Genomic DNA, 17942 nt, shown 5'->3' with positions numbered 1-17942 from the left:
TCTCAAACTGTGGAAATCCAAAGGCTCATAATAGAAAATGGAAGATATTTAAAAATGCTTTTAAATTATTTCCCCAGCGATCTATATCAGAAGCATAAAGTAATTCTCTGGATTATTCTAGGAAATTATTTCCATATTCTCTGCTGTTCTCCATGAATTGCAGAATACTTTAACTAATCTAGCCAGGTTCCATTGGAATAAGCCCTTCATTTTAATGGCTTGATGCTATTGTCCAGGTTGCAATTCCATATGGAGCAGATAAATGAAGCTATAGGTTTAAATCACTGCATGGCTTCTCTTCTACAGTCCTAGTCATGCTGGTTTCCAATGGGCAACACATCATTGTGCTGATGTAAGAGCCAAGGATGAGACAATCAAACCTCAGAGAAGTATTCATGCTGGGTGCCATTTGTTTATAATTGCTCTTTGTAAGTTATAGTTTCAGATAAAGCTCTGAAAATGGAATGAAGAGGAAAATAATAATTAAGTCTGTTTCTCTTTTTGAGACTGACAAAGCCTTTAATTTATTTTTTTTTTAGCGTATTTGTCCTTCCGTTGACTATTGCACACAATCCCCCCTTATCTCTTTTGTTCATCAGCCTTTTCAGCCTGATAATTAAGACTCAAAATATTTGCTGCTGTTGTTTTTTTTTTCCAAGCCATCATTTGGTTTGTGTTGTAAATGTGGAACAACAATCATCTAGTTCTCTTGTGTGCCAGTAATTTAGTATTTCAATAATCTGCGATTGTTGAAAGGTTTAAAACAAATCAACATTTGTAGCAGTTCCCTTTTCTTTGTGGGGAAAAAATATGTGACCATAACATTTACAGCATATAGTCCTATATTTTCCTTTTTTTCCTCCTTTTTTTTTGGTGATCCTTATGAGGGAATTAAAACACAGGGCAATTGCTGAGCATAAAACAGAAGACTCACTTCAAAAAAAAAATAACATTCTTGCAGAGGCAGTTTTTACAACAAAGATCACCGCTTCATCTCTGTTAGTGCTGGATAGTTCTGTTAACAATTTTTATTCAAATTCAAGTAAAATGAAGGAAAGAGGTAGTACCTAATATATTCTGCAAGGGGCACTACATTTCTGTTATGTAGAAATTTCCATGGAAGGATCTTACAGTGTTTTAAAAATATTGGCTAACCATGCCAAAAAACAAAGTCAAAATTTTGTTAGTTCCACAATATACACAATGGATCCAGGAAGGTTAATGACAAAACTGGGAACTAGATGTTAAGCACCTCAGAACACATTTTAGAGTAATGAAATTTATTTTATTTCCAGAATCCCTGGGCAATGTTCTTCTCTCCAAGTAATCAAATCTGTAAGGAACTGCCTGAGTCGTCATATTGGGGAGAGCTGTGGATGTTAATCAGGCCAGCTGTCTAAAATGGATTTAGATATCCAGTTCATATAGCACTGAAATTGTTTGCCAGTTATTGGCCCAGAGTCCAGTAAATCAGTAATAACTCCCAGAACAGAACCTACCCCACAGTCCTCACTCCCAATGTATTTTTTTCATTTTTGGCTTTTCTTTTTTCATTCAACGTTGATACACCAGGAACAAAATACAGTTTTCCCTATATTATAAGTTTTCCTATAATACAACTTTCAGAGTGCAGAAAAGCAACACAGGAGGTATTCTAAAACTGTATCAAAACCCACAAATGATTCAGCTGAAAACCTAGGAAGGACATTCAAGCAACAGGCAAGAGAGACTCTGTGGACTTCTTTGCCTCCTTTAGAAATTAGAATTGATTCATTAGTCCGGTTGAGAAATGACTGGCAGTCACAGAAGACAGCACCCAGTCTCTCATGCTGTGGCTTTTCACAGCCTGGGGCAGCCAGTTCTCGAGTGCTGGAAGTGAAGAACTTTCCAGGGAGTGCAAGGAAACAAAGCTCCTCAGTAACGTACACTCTCCCTGCAGTCAGTATTCCTATATTGCCACCCAGTCTTCAGTTAGATTACATCCTCTCTCTTTAAAAAATAGGGCTATACAGATGTGGACAAAACTCCTTGGATAATCACACATAATTCACAATCTTCCTTCCAACTTTTAGACTGTTCCGGCAGAGACTTCCTATACATCTTCCCTAGCCACCAAAGTGGTTCCCTTTCCTTCCTCACACTAAATCAGTCAGCTTAATGTTGACCTGTTGGGAATCTTGCAATGGGGAGAACTATGGATAGCTTTAGCTGTAACAACCCCTACTTATATATCATTCATATGCTGTATTTGACTAAGCATGAATTGAAAATAAACAATTTTGTGAGAGGAAAGAAGCTGAATTAATTTTTCAGATGTCCACGGGGAATCTCTGTTGCCTATTGAATGTCATGTTTTTACTGATAGCTATGTATTTATGAAAATTAGATACAGGTCTATCTCTCGATGTGAGTAGGGCTTCACATATAAGTGTGTATGTACATTTGCCTGTAAGAACTGCATAGAAAAAACTGATTAGAAAAATAAGACTATCAACCCTGATCCATTTGTGCTTTTCAGTTTCATATGCTACACAATTATTTGCTCAGATTTCATACTGATGTCAATGAAAACTGTATGCAAGCAATGAATGCATGATATACAATAGAAACTTGTTACTTATAGCAGAAAGGTTTCTTTTCTTCTTCATAAATATTGTTTAAGCTAGTCACTAAAGTCTGAAAATATAGAGGTCCTGACAATACTGTGTTTGAACAAGTATTTCATATTGTTAAAAATGTTTCCAGCTCTGTTTCTTCAAAGAACTTATGTGTATGCTCCCGTATTAGTATGCATTGAAGTTTGTTGCTGAACAGGGTTGAAACTCTGCTTTTTTTGTTTTTTTTTTTTTAGATATATACTGACTATTCTAATGGTAAAAGATGAATTTTACACCACTTCTTTATGTCTTATACAAATTATTTACAAAAGTTTATGTATTTTCATCTTTGCTCTGCTGCACTACAAAGCAGTTACCAGACCCCATTGTGAACACTTTGGAAAAACACAGCCTGGCTGACAAATTAGTAGTATTTGGTGCTAATATTACTAATTCAACATTTGAAAGGGCTGCTCACTGGGGAAAAATAACATGTTCTCTAAGTCACAGGAGAAACTAGGGAGATAGTTAATGGGTGTTGGCTGTGCTGCACATATTGTGCACAATGCTGTTCACATTGCAGCTGACTGACTGCCAATAGATGTGGAAGTAATTGTCAACAAGATTTATTGTTACTTTCACATTTATACAGTTAGAAAGAAAAGGTTGAAAGAGTTCTGTGAAGTTTGGTACTGACTTCTACCGAACCATAGCAACACACACTGATTATCACTAATGCATGTCACTGAAAGAATTTTGCATCTTTGGAGGCCTTAAAAGTCATTCTTTCTTGTCAGAGCAAAATCCCCACAATTCTCAGTAATTTTTTTTCCAAGATCAATACCTGAGCTCTGACTGCACTTCTAGCTCACAAACTAGTGATTCTTCAGTATACAGTTGGATTTAGGAATGTCAAACTTTTTTAACAACAGAATTAGGGCACTCAAGGTAATTAAAAAGTAACCACTAGCGAGAACAGGTGTTTGTTACTTGAAATTAAGGGTGGTAATTGAGGGAAGTGGGGAGGCAGTAGATCATTTTTCGAAGTAAAGACTTTAGCTCACCAGTCTGAAAGAGCACAACACACTTGCTATATAAATGTATAAATTCTGGAGGCATGAATTTCAATGAATGCTTTTTTCAGCTTCTGTTCCTGTGGTTTATGATTCTAGAGAATGTTTTTAACCCAGCTTCACTAAGGCAAAACTGTTTGATTTACATATAATTTTATATAAATTTATATTTTAACTTTAAAAAGATAGATTTTTTTTTTACCAAATGCTATAGAATTTAATCAGAAACCAAGACTCAATATCTTGGGTATTTTTCTGTCTATCCAGACAGACAAAAAGTTTTACTTTGAAGGCTCTTAGGATTGTCCTGTTTGAACCTCTGGTGAGTTTTTTCTTTGTTTCAGATGGAAATCAGTTGAGGTGAACTTGGTTATATTTTTGCTGTAGAATATCCCTCTAGCTTTGGCATCTTCTTAACTAATAGTTTGAGACTATAATACACAAGACAGACTGACAAGAAACAGCCACCCATATTCTTTCAGATTTCTGTGACGACAGTCTAATGTGGAAGGGAGAGAGGGGCTACAATTAGAAGACTTACCCAGTGCTGCTGGATGTTGCTGCAGTCTGTATGAAGATCTCAGAAAGCAAACAGGGAAGACATTTAGACCCAGCTATTACATGTGAAATGTGCTCTTACAGCACTAAACAAATACATCTGTGCAATTACTCCATCTATGGTGAAGATAATTAACTGCTCCATCACTGAGGTGGACACCTACTTGTTCATTTAGCAGGATATTTTGTCAGTTTGTTTGCTCATAATTAGCACTATTAAAGGCTCCATTTCTATCTTATAGATAGCACTGATAAGATTATTTATTTTATTATACTTTAAAAGTCCAATGTAAATGTCCTAAAGACAGCAAGTATGTTTAGAAGTGCTCTGTTTGTAAACAAAAGTACTTATGTTTAAGCATTCCTGATACAAATTTTATATATATATATATACATACATATATACATACATACATACATAGATATATATATGTGCTCCTTGAAGCACGTTTGTACTCACTTGTAGTTCTGTACTTACCTATTAGGAAGTACAACTCTAATTTCAAAACTAGGCATGCAAGCACATGGCAGCCAAACAGCTGGTAAAAGTCTCTTTGTTCATTTGTTTGTTGCCAAAGAAGGTACAGCTCATTGTAAACTAATAAAATAAAAAAAAATAGCTCTTCTTAAAACTTGATCTTGTCTTCCAATTTCAGGTCACTGCTGCAGCACTGCTGCAGCTGATCAGAGAGTTACGTTGGTAATGAAGGACATCTGGATAACGGACAGAAGAAAGTGTCAGGATATGTGGAAAATAGGATGGGAAAAGTTATGGCAATTTTGGACTGGAACTACTCTAAAAGTGTCTTAACAAGTATTAGAAAAGCCAACATTTCAGATAAGCAACCTGCTAATCTAAACATCATTTACACGGCAATCGCATTTTTTTGGAGGGAGACATCTGAAATCGTAATGCCAATTTTAAAAGAATTATATTTCACTACTAAAAAGAAAATTAAGACAGTTTGAACCAGTCTTCTGATAATTAGGCAAACACTGTTACAAGATACCATATAGGAAAAAGTCTGGATACATCCTTGTGAAGCTAATGATTTGCAACCTCAGTGTTGAATGTTCCTGACAATTACACTTGGCCTAAAGGTGAAATTTAGATCTGCGTCCCCCTTTATTCTAGGATATCCCCTGTTTTCCAAAATACCTACTAATTTAGATTGCTCCTTATAACCTTCTATACTTCTATTTCAGAAAAAAAAATGGGATTAGTGTATTTGGAAATAATATTATAAATGTCATCTATGTATGGGAAATATGACTGCTCTTTTCACATAGGCTCAGAGCTCCATGGTACAGTTCCTTAACGCACATGCATGCACCCACATGAATTGTCTCTCCAGCTCTGCTTACACTGGCTGTCCCCAGGGTCACTAACAAACTATACACCCTCAGGCAAATGTAGTCCCTTACAGTCAAATAATTCCCAGAATTAGCAAAGTCTGAATAATGTGAAGTGCTGAGAAATCATTGATGGCTGTTGTGTATCTGCGTAAACCAGAATAAGAGCACTCACACAGCTGTAAAGAGAATCAGAAGGTAATGTAAATATAAGGCAGGGTATTAATAAGGGTAATTTCTGAGAATGAGGCCAGAGGGCTAGGTACATGCTGCATTGTCCAAAAGACCCTTCTTTCTAGTAGTTCTGTGTTATGCATATGAAATACGTGAAAACTGGCTACAGAAAGATAGGCTAAGTGGAGTAGTTCAAACTTAGTCATTTTGGGTAACAGAATTTTCTGCCAATTTCTTTCTCCAGTAAAGAATCAAATCCAAAGCTTCATCAGATTTGTCTGAACTGCCCTGCAGAGTGATAGCAGGACTGAAATTCTACTTTGTTTGGTCCTCACCCCAGGTAAAGACATGAGAGGCTCACATCACTTATACCCTCCAATATTTAAGTGTCGTGTTCAAATGGGAAAATGGTTAATTTTGTAAGAAAACTTTTAAGGAGTCAAATCCTCTATCTTTGAATATTACTGTGAGCTAATGGATAGAAACACAACACTCTGAAAAACAAATTAATTTGTTGGACCATTAAAGATAATTTGTGTGAGTAAAGATACAATCGCTCAATTTACAAAACCGTCAGATAAGGCTGACTCATGATTTGGAGGTGATTGAATGATTTAGGAGACAAAAATAACTAGGTGGTTATACAACAAAAATATTTACCGTGACTTTTTTTAAAGATAGGATTACAGGTCTCTCTCACCATGCTTACATGATACAGGCAGTGACAGAAGAGCTATTTTAATTACAAAGAATCAGTGTAGCACATACCACTATTTAGCAGCTGGATGGCATTAATGCTGAGTAAAGCAGAAAGTCTGCAGAGATAACATCTTCATTAGCAGGACTATGATGTCCTACACCAGCTTGCTTTTAGGTCCACTAGGCTGAAAAACAAATATCATAGATGAAACCTTCAAATATAATGAACAATTCTGTTCCATATTTGCTGTAGAGAAAGAAAAAATATTGAGGTATAAAAAGATAATCTGGTGACTGATGCAGACAGTCATCTGGTGCCCTATTTCCCTTTCTCCCAAGCACGTCTGAGGCACTCAGCTGTCTGACATCAGCCCCTCGCCCCCTGCTCACCTTCCTTTTTTATGTGTCAGTAAAAACCTAGTACAGATAAATTAAGGTAGTTCAGAGCATATCCCTGGGTTTCATCATCTCCTCAGTTACCAGCCATAGGACAGATTACAATTTCACAGATGCTAGGAGAGGAGATATTATAGCAAAGCAGTAGTGCCACTACAGATAAGGTTAAGATGGCACTTCCATTATAAACACCTATTTTCAGTGGCTTATAACTTCAGGCTACAAATTTCTCTCAGGCTGAAACCTGGCATCTTTCGGCTCAGCTTGGTAATGGCTTTCCCTGTATCTTCATACCATTTTGATTCAGTGTTTGCGATAGGAGAATGCAAACAAATATATGTCTCTGCTTGTTTCAAATGGCAATGAAATACTTTTCTTTCATGAAAAAGCCTGGAGGGCAGGATGTTTCTGTCATTCTAACACCCATTTTACCGTTGGCTATTTCCCCATAAGATCATTTTTAAAGTGACAAAATTCACATCATTCTTTCCAAAACAAATTCAGGAGAGCTAAGGTGTATGGTCCCTGCCAATCTGCTCTGAAAAACATGCTGTGTCCCTCTGAGCGGCAAGAGCTCAGCACTCACCAGCGCCACGCGGCCTGGGCTAGTCCCTGCTATAATAAAAGCCACCCTTCGCAGAGCAGCATTCCAGGGAGCTCAACGTATTGACCAAAACTTCCATATTTTGGAATGAGGAAAAAATATGTAATGTTATATAGCACACAAATCTCATTATTTTAATGAGGCATTTATTCTAATTGTCTAATTATTTTGAATTATACCTCATTATTAAAATCCTGTTTTTTCATTTTGATCTGTAATGAAGGATGTAATGAAATCCCTAAATACAGTACTACCTTTTTTTCTGCAGCCTTCTCCTCTCATAAAGTTCAGAATTTTTGCCAAAGATTATAATTTTTCATCAATCCTCCAAAACAATAAAGTTCAGAGACCTGCTTGCATCTCTGTCTACCTGCCTGGCTCCCTTCATGGTAGTATCTATTTCACCAGATATTTAAAAATAAATAACTGTATTAAACCTGCTGAATGAGACAAATGTTGTGTTAATTTTCCTTTGTATTTCTCACGTACCAAGGTATGTGCTTAATTATTCTATCACAAGCAATGTGTAACCCTTGTGTGCTTTTAACAAGCTGAGAGTATGCTGTATCAATCAAAGCATCTTTTTAAAGTCAGACTCACAGCGGACAGAGCAGAAAAGGACAAAGAAATGGAACAGGAAAAGGAGAAAAAAACAGGCATCCCAACATTTGGAGAAGGAATATAAAAATGATTGAACATCAGTAATTCTTGCTTTCATTTTTTCAAAATTTATTTCTGATTTTTCTCATCAATTTAATTTTTGCCAGCATATCTTGTGCACACTATAGCTTTTTGTCATTCTAGAACATATGTGGTATCTACATCCTTCAGGATACTGGCATGCAGTAAACCTGCTATGTACAATGCTTGGGACACTGGGCACAGGCACATTGCGGAGAGGAACAATCATGATGGCATTGTGTTAACTACATCTCCCTACCATCTGGGGCGGCACCACACTGATACTTATTTTAGACGAAAGACATCCACATGTGGCAGATACAGACAGCAGTATGAAGCACATGGAAGTAGGTAACATACCTCTTACTCTGGTTGCTCCAACTCAAAACACGTGGCAGGACTGGAAAGAGGCTGAAGGCAAAACCAATTAAAAATTGAAATTGTTTTCCAAAAGAAACAGAACAGGGGATATGATAAAAATTATAACAATAATGCCAAGGAAATTAGGAAATTCTTACATGGAACATACCCAACAAAAACGTAGATGGAACATACCCAAACAGAAAAGTAATCATTTAAGTGCATGTGTACACTGTACTGCAAGAGTACATCCGCAATGACTGCAGTACACCAGAGAGATACCCACACTAGCTTTAAAGTAGTGAGCCTGGGTACTTCCAGCAGTCAGCTACGGCAGCACAGAGCTCAGCATGAGCTAATTTACCCAGCTTCTCGGCAAAGTAAATTGGCTGTGCTGAGCCCAGTGCTGCCTTGGTTAGATTGTTACCGGTATTTGAATTTAAATCTAGCTCAGGTTTCTCCGCATTACACTGCGGGCACTTGAATGATTGCTGGGTAAACCTACCGAAAGACTTGTAGAAAGACATTTTTTAGGTAAATTGTACACCTATGGAACTCTCAAAATATTATTAACTTAATAATATAGTGCAGTAAGACTCCTCCCAAAATACTAGATACATATGCAGTAGGAATATTCCTGATTGCATTACAGTGAATGAAATAATTGCAAAGACTATAAGGAAGAGATATGCTGCAGGGCATAAACTCCAATTTAAAGCTCCCTATAAACTGCTGGTCCAGGTAAGCTTTGGATGGCAATTGTGTATGGTGTATTTTATATTCCTAATTGGATACCCTGATTAAAAGTACCTTTCCAATGACTGCTGAAGAAGAATCTTTTCTGTACATGTAAACCATCATTATAAATGCTGTTTAAAAGCCTGAGTCCAGCCTGGTGAAAGGAATAACTTTTTAAGTCAGCATGGATATGCCAGCCAAAAAACCCACCCAAATGAAAATACCCTAACGTAGGAACATTTAGCATTTCATCCTAATTTCCAACTCACAAATGCAGCCACCTATCTCAAATGTTACTTTACTAGTGAACAGATTTATCTGTTCTGTTTATGTCAGATGACTGTTATGTCATACAAAAATATTCCTTGAAAAGATGGATGTGTTCTCCCCTTTGTAAGAAGGATTGTCCATGGTTCAAAATACTTTTAAGTTAGGCTTGGGCTGGTGATAACAGTGACTGTATGTCAATGGGTGAGAGTGGAAAAGTCCCCATACAGTGGTAGATGATTGTATGTGAAAGTGCTGAATACACTGACACAGTATCACTCTATCAGACTTTGTAAATGAAGGGCAAATTAAATTAGGCTAAATATATGGTTATTTAACAACACTCAACCAAACATTTCTTTGCTGGATAGCAAATAAGGCTTGTATTTAACCAAAGATTAGTGCATTCCAATTTTAATACCAATGCAGTTTGTTTTTATAGGAGGATCTAAACAGCACTTTATGTTGACATTTCTATTGCGTATTTAATGATCGCATATCAAATATGCATGGCAAATAAATACTGTGTTCCACGTAAACCTCTCTTGCACACTCTCTATCTTTCTGCTTCAAAATATATTTGTTCTCATAACAATGCATATCACTACAATGTAACTAAATCTTATTTCAATTTTTTTCCAGACAAGAAACAGAAACCTAGATCATTGTAAGTACTGCTGAACAGCTGTTTTAAAATGCAGCCCTGAACTGTACCTCTGCCTCCCTCTAAGCAGTCAGTCTGCTGAGAAAGTATCCTTCTGACAGAACACATTAAGACTGTCCAAAACTCCTTAATCTACTGCCCACACAGAACAGTGCTGTAGCATTTCACATGATGCAACCAACGAAAATCAGACCTGGCAGAAGATCCTAACTATGTTCTTCAGCCTGCATAGCTAAATGTTTCTTTGTGCTCAGCTAGAGCAGAGGAAAACCTCATTTGATAGCATCTTGTTAGTTCTAGGTACAGAAGGATCTATTTCCAGCACAGTGTTCAATTTTTCTGGATAAAAGTTTCATCATTCACATCCCAATGGAACCTAGCTGAAGTTTACTTCATTGGAAATTCTAGGGGACATGTAAAAATATCTGGCAGACATTTACTATGTAGAAGTCTAAAATGTCTCTTTGAAGAACTGTTTAAACACATATTGTGAATTATACTATATAAAGAATAAATTAGCATATATTTCTATTGCACATATATTTTGGCTACTTGAAAATAAGTCTAAGGCTACAAGAATTGTTCCAATTTTAATTTTAATTGATGTAATCTAATCTATCAATTTATTATTTGGGTGTCACGCTTAGCTTGAACAGAGAGCAGTCAACTCCTTTTCCTGTCCAAATACAATAACATAAAGGTAATAATTAGTTGGGGTTTTTTCTTTTTTGATTCAGAGAGGCTTTTGAAACAATATTGCAGTTTTCTTAAAGGAAAAACAAACATTGCATTTGTTTGGTAACTTCAAGTCCAGAAATAACAAACAACAGATTCCTTAGCTCAATAGATTCTGAAACGAATGTTTATTTCTGCACACTTTCAGGTTCTGGTATTTTATAAAGGAGCTTTAATGCTAGTCTGCCTCATAATTCACTATGGGATGTCTTTATATACGACTGACAGTAATACAGCTCATTTTGGGTGATTAACTTAACCCCCAGTATTGCAAGTGCCTTGCTACATTAGCATCTTTCAAGAAATAGTTGCAATGTGAGAAAATTGCCTGTAGGATTATTTGCAACTAGGAACCTGTGAAATGTAAAATAAAATTGAAGACTATAAAGTAAGACATCAAAGCTACCTAAAATATTAATAGCCAGTACTCCAAAAAGTAATTTAGAAGAATTGCATGAGGGAGTGAAAATTACTAATTTAAAAACAGATAGCCTTGGCAAAATAAAGTCAGAAGTTTAGAACAAACAATAGATAATACAAATTCATTGTATACACAATATGAAAAGAATGCAAGCACCACTAGCAGCTTTTATAGCTGAAGAAGGCTGGGACAGAAATGCCTGACCAAGCAAGCAACTAGATCTGTACAAACAAAACAACAAAGTTGCATTATATTGAATTTAGGCTACTGGAGAGAAAGAAAAATAAGTACTACTTAATCCATCTAGTTTTCTGTTACATTTTCATTCTAATTGAGCACAGGCAGAATTTGTGGGCAGAAGGATTTTCTTTTTAATTGATGCATTTGGAGCTGAGAGTCATTGTCACGCTGTTCCAAATCATGTTTTCACCTGCCCTCTCTGGGGCAAACCATATTGGAAGTTTCAGTGGAGTTTCTGTGGGAGATTACAAGCTTCAAAGCTAACATTGTGAAACCTGTTTCCCTTTTGATATACACTTTTTCTTTTAATAAATTTCAGAACAAAGAAATAAACTCAGATGAATCATAAAGGCACAGAAAACAGAAGAAAAAGTCTTCAGTCTTGAATCAGGCCCGAATTCTGCATGTCGCATGGCAGAGCTTCGAGTTGGATTCATGTTTAATCTTCTTACCGAACCATCACCCCAGAGAAATTCTTACGTACTTACTCCGCGTACTGCTCAGAACGCTACCTCTGGGCCAAGAGCACGAGCACGAGCAAGCTCTGTGAGTCATGGAGGCTGCCTGCCATCTGGGGCTGCCCATCCTCTGCTCCTCCCTCTTTGCTTGGGGTTGCACAAGCCAGAAGATGACCTAAAGGCCTGTATGACATTCACAACACGTTCAGGACTACTCCAGGTTGCACCAGTTGAATGGAACACCTGCAAGTGAAAGCAACGGGACTACTCTGTCCTTGTCTGCTCTTCACTTTGTGTGGGGTGACCCTACATCAAAGTCTAGGTAAGAAGCTGTGATTCACTGAGACCAGCATTTGACTTCTGAAAGTCTTTGTCGCCAGGGCTGTTCTGTGAAACCATGGCAATGTCTTAGCAAGTGCAGAGCTAAATCCTGCCCGTGAAATACACACTGTGCAGACAGGAGGTGCATTTCTGAAGCTGCAACATGCACGGGGTCATTCCCTTATGCAACTGAAGAGTGCATGGGATCAGGTGGAACGTGCAGAGGCCAAGAATTTTTTCTCATATTTTTTCTGCTTTTTCTGAAATGGACAGTGCCCTAATGTAGAAGTCTCCCAGGATAAGGCATTAGTACATGTTCAACAGAAAACAACATCGTTTTTGTTGAAAGGGGGCTCACTAATGACTGAGAGGTCTTCTTTATTCTCTAATAACTGTTACCCTGCTATTTCCATAGACATTTACTGTCTACAGTACAAGATGATAAAAACTGAAATTTTTTGGGAAGTTCCAGTACTTAAAAACGTGAAGAATTGTACCAGCTACTTCTAAAACAAGAAAAGAGTTTCCTGTATTAAATACTCCAGAGTAAATTATGTAATATTTGATACTGATTTTTTTTGAACCTGTGATTAATTTATCTCAAGACCTTCTTTATAATCATGCTCACTTATCATGGTATGGTGTAGATAAAGGATTACAAAAAGAGGGTTAATACTACACTTCTAGCTTATATTTAAATGTCTGGGAAGGAAGCATTTTCAAACTGACCTATCCATCCAAGTAGCAGATGAAAAACAATGCCAGCAGCTATTTTCAAATTACTTACTCTAAATAGCGACTGGAATACAATGCCTTTAAAAGAAAGGTGCTTTTTGTTCTTCTTTGAGCTATAACACATAGAGCAATAAGGGAAAGGCACCTTACAGTGAATGATTCACCTTCCTGTAATAACATGCGGAGCCTCTTCCTGTTGTGCCATACGTACAGGGTAATAGAAATCGCCTTTGAAATGACTTAACTGAACTGTAGGGATTATTCTATGGATAACCTACTGCAAGGCTGCTGTGTCTTTTTTTCTTTCCTTCGATTTTCCACAAAGGGAATCTTCCCAAAGAACACTGAAGTTCTTTATATTGATAAATTCATGATCCAATCTTGCCTGTATAGTTTCCTTGGACAACCAGTTACCAGGAATCATTCAGAGCAGCATGAAGAAACTAAATCAGTGTGGGCTGGGGGGATTAGACCCATCTTCCACCCCTGTTGCACTGAAGGTGTTTTGACTCCAGTTACAGAAGTCATCATGAAATGGCAATGCTTTGTCTTCTGAACTGAACTTTAAGAACAAGGTCATTCTTCACTGTAAAAAAGCTTGCCTGAGCCAAACTTTATAGGTCTCGCTTAATCGTTCCCTGCCTGTTTATATGTATAATGAAATACCTGACCAAAGGTGTTTTACTTGGTGAGAGCAAATGAGTGACCTTTGTAGAAGAATCTGTAATAACCACACTGTCCAGCAGACATTCTAACAAAAGAGTAGAAAAATAAAAATACTCAGAGATAATATTGTGGTTAAAAAGAACTAAATGACCACTTACTGATTTCTAATAATTTCACTGCTGATTTCTAAAGTAAATTAGTTGATGTATCCTATGTATGCTAGATTCTTTACTGAATGAACGCATGCACCAGGACTTCCATGTCAGAAGCCAGTGCTGACTTTTATGAGCAGTGTCTCATCCACTATGAAATGGAAAGGAACTGTGAAGTTAATCTTTTTTTTTTTTTTTTTTTTTTTTAGCTTTACATTTACTACCAGAACTTTAGAGAGAGAACTATGCTTCTCCCAGCTGTGAAATACTGTGCCTTGGCAATTTCCATTCTGTGGGGCCATGATCCTGAGGCCACACAGATACCAGGACTATCCTCAGCAAGCTTATGCAGTCCTTTCAGCAGCTCAGTATTTCTGAAATGCATCAGTATACTGATTCTTTTACCTTTTCTTGGGAGGGATGCTTTCTGTGAGGCTGACTGGGCAAGACTGCTCTCACCTGAGCTGATGGCTTGACAGTTGCAAGCACTTGGCACCCACATACCCACTGAAGGCAGTGGGAAAGATGAGTATTCTGAAAATCTAGGTCATCAGCTTTGATGATTCACATGCAATACTTGTACTGCTACATTACTTTTTCACCAGCTGGGGTAGCCGGCACAAAAAAGGCTTAAAACTTGGAAAGGTTTTGTTTTGTTTTGTTTTCTGAATACTTCTATTCAGGACCATACAACCCTGTGACTGTAAGAAATATTTGTTACTGAAGTACATGACACTTCTATAAGAATTTGTAGTCACTTGACTCTTGTTCATGTGTGTTGATAACAGTACTATTTATTACAGAAGCCTAAAGTGTCTCTTTGAAAAGAAATTACCAAACATAATATTTCCCTTTGTATAAAAATATCCTGTAAAAAGATTATATTCATGAATAGCAACACTTTGCTTCAATTTGTATGTCTGCAATTTCTAAAGACGCTTTTAGATAGATCTCATTTCTATGAGGATTTGATAAGACAACTCTGAGGAAATAATAAACAGATTCTATTTATAATGGACTTGCTAACTAGCACTCAGAAAAGGCTTTTAATGCGTGAGGTCTTTTTCTTTGAATTGATCTTCACTGGGATAAAATTATTATCACAGGATCCTGTTCAATCCATAAGTATGCAGGGACTTGATTCTGTCTGAACTCAGATCTAAGGAGAAAAATTCAATGTTTCTTAGAACAGTAGGTGATGGCACTATAGTGACATTTCTATTAAAAAAATATATTAAAAAACCCCAAGTTACTATTTCTTCCATGTCAGGATTCTTGGGGAGACCTCATAATGTTGCACCTACAATGTCAGACTGGCTTCTCATCTGGTAGTACTCACACCTAACTGGCACACTTACTTTTCTCAGATTTCACATTGTTCTTAACAAGGATTGTAGAATTTATATACTGAGACATGGTGAAAAGTTCAGGGGGGTGGTTTTCACAATTACGGGGAGCCCAGACTTCCACAAAACATAGCTTTACATGACTGAGCAAGCAAATTGGTGATTTGCCCTTACAAATGTTGAATATTTAATGAGCAGAGGCTCCAGGAGCAACAGGCAAGTTTCCAGTGCCCAGCTCATGATGACCAGTAGAAATGGACAGGCTTTTTATTCTGAAATGCAATGCCCCTGAAAAGGAGAGCTGGTATGATAGTACAACTGGCCAGTCAACTCCGCTGTCCATTCCCGCTTAGCTCAACCATCAAAACTTTTGTTTGTTCATTTGAAGAACTGATTTATCTAATTCCTACAAGATAAAGACTATGAAAGTTTTGTCTTACTTCCCTGTTGCATGAACTTTGTCTGTATTGTAGAGACCAGTGTAACTAGTTTAGACCAACAATAAATCCGTTCCTCTGCTCAAGGACCGTGAGGAGCTCTCTCTCATGTGCTTTTGAAGTCCTGGGGCAGGATAATGCCAGGTAGTTGGGGAGAAGAATCAGCCTGGATTGCAGGGTCCTTTCCCACAGTAGGCAGCTGTGAGTAACTTTGAAAGTTTCAAGCGTTGAAGTACCCAGTGCATCAAAGGTTACTGCTTAAATCTTCCTGCCCCACATATCTGTTACCGTCTGATCTCACTGTCTGCGAAAAACTCAGGAAATAGCTCAAAAACAACTGACACAAACATATTCGGAACAGTTATCTCTAAAATGTTACAAAGGAATTGTATTTCAGTGGTGTAAAGAGTAAAAAAATAACAGCTTGACTTTAAAAGCTGCTTTTTTACCACTGCAATTTGTTGAAGAAAATACAAAGTATAAAACACTTTACCATTATTTTAATGGATACATCATGTTCCCCAGCATCAGAATTACAAAGGTGTAATTTGTTGTATTTATAACCTCTATACTCATTTGCAGTGAAAATCTTACACATTTTCTTTAAAGAGATTTCACTTGGAATACTTACCTACCTTGCTGTTTTGCTCTTATTTATTATTATTACATATTTTATTCTATTCTTTCTAAGAAAACAAATGGCAAAAGACTAACTCATTATACATGATCTCATAAAACTCTCACATATCTTGGAAAAAAATGGTTTATGCTAAGATTGGTACTGACAAGCACCTTTTTAATTGCTAGTAATGTATACACAAAGAATACGGTAGATATCACCACTGATACTGCTGCTGAGGCTATAGTAATCTTCTGTGTATCAGAAATCCCTGTCATCATTTTGCTCTCTAGAGGATATGGCTTGATTAGGGCAGTCCCATTGTTTCATCTGAAATCTTAGCAGATTAATACTTTCATCAGGGCATCAATTTGTCCCACTTTTCTTTTTGCTTCTCTTTGTGAGTGACACAGCCAAAGGAATGCACCTCTTTAAACTGTCATTCAGTTTAACTCCTCCTCTGCAATTATACTGGCATGCATAATACATCATAACAAATTGGATTTTGCAAAGAAGCAACAACAGAAATTATATTTGCTTGTGGCATAAGACAGAAGCTGCTGTAATAGGGGAGGGAGGGGGTGAGCACTGAATAAAGAGATCTAATGAATTAAAGCCACTTACAGAAAACAGCAGTTGCCTTCTGTTTTCTCAAGGTTTCTTCTTCTTTAGCTTAAAAATCAATTGCAAAAGCAAAATGAAATAAAAAAGGAAATATTAAAACAAATCAAATAGCTTTACAATTAGCAAAGGTTTTATAAAATTGTACAGCGTTTGTTGTTTTAGCAGGAAGATTCTCTTCTGGCTTTAAGAGGTTAAAAATGACTTCCTTACTTCAAGGAAAGCTATTTGTTTGAATAAAAATTGTTAGACACACCATCAGGTGGAAAATCCTGTCATATAGGACAAATATCTTTACCAGATGTCCTGCCTGGAATAAGGAACTTTCCTTTCCTTTCCTTTGCTCCTCCCCCATTTACAAAATTCTGTGATGGTTTTCCAAGTCTCTCCAAATCCTGCAGACTCAGTGGCTGATTATCCTCCCCCATGAGTCTGATTGCCAGAGTTACTGAAGATAAGGGGCAACCCAGAATGTCCTTCAAGTAGCTGGCTAGAGCCAACAACATATCCCCAGTGTGCATGGGACTTCAAGACAGCAACTAGATCAGTTGTCTGCTCCAGACAGACCCCTCAAAAAAGGCAAAATATGTATTTGGCAGAATATCAGCAAAAAGTCTTTTGGTTTATAAAAGAAATTAGATGAAGCAGGGGAATGTTTCCAGTGGAACACTGAAACCATTCTAATGTTTTAACTCTGAGATTGTCTTCAAAATATCCTTCAAAATTTAAAATCTGTTTTTCCCACACAATTTTTGCTAGCTTCAATTAATTTCAGTCCTATGGCAGGTGCTCCATTTAATTTAAAAAAGAAAGGAAGCGGGGAATCAGCTTTGCTGGGACTAGGAAAAAAATGTTTGTCCTTTGAAAAATGTAGTATTTTTGGCCTAATGTTTAGAAAACAAGAATTTGTAAATAAAATCTGAACATTTAATTTGGAATTAGAACTGCATTTACCATAAAACCTTCCTTATCCCTGGCATCTCCCATCTCCTATGAGGATGTGCTAAAAGTTCTCGATTCAAACTTC

General features: G+C 37.0%; 1 long non-coding RNA gene across 1 annotated transcript; it reads right to left on the bottom strand.

Annotated features, from left to right (window-relative positions):
* Positions 1-6541: 6541 nt before the first annotated feature.
* LOC114015375 (uncharacterized) lies at positions 6542-16982 on the bottom strand. The gene is made up of 3 exons (XR_003559262.2): positions 16919-16982; positions 8496-8546; positions 6542-6639 (listed from the first exon to the last, which is right to left on the bottom strand). It is a non-coding gene; the product is annotated as an uncharacterized LOC114015375 (long non-coding RNA).
* Positions 16983-17942: the final 960 nt, after the last annotated feature.

This window comes from Falco cherrug, chromosome 12 (genome assembly GCF_023634085.1).
Source record: "Falco cherrug isolate bFalChe1 chromosome 12, bFalChe1.pri, whole genome shotgun sequence".
NCBI lineage: Eukaryota > Metazoa > Chordata > Aves > Falconiformes > Falconidae > Falco > Falco cherrug.
This window is presented reverse-complemented; position numbering and strand designations above follow the sequence as displayed.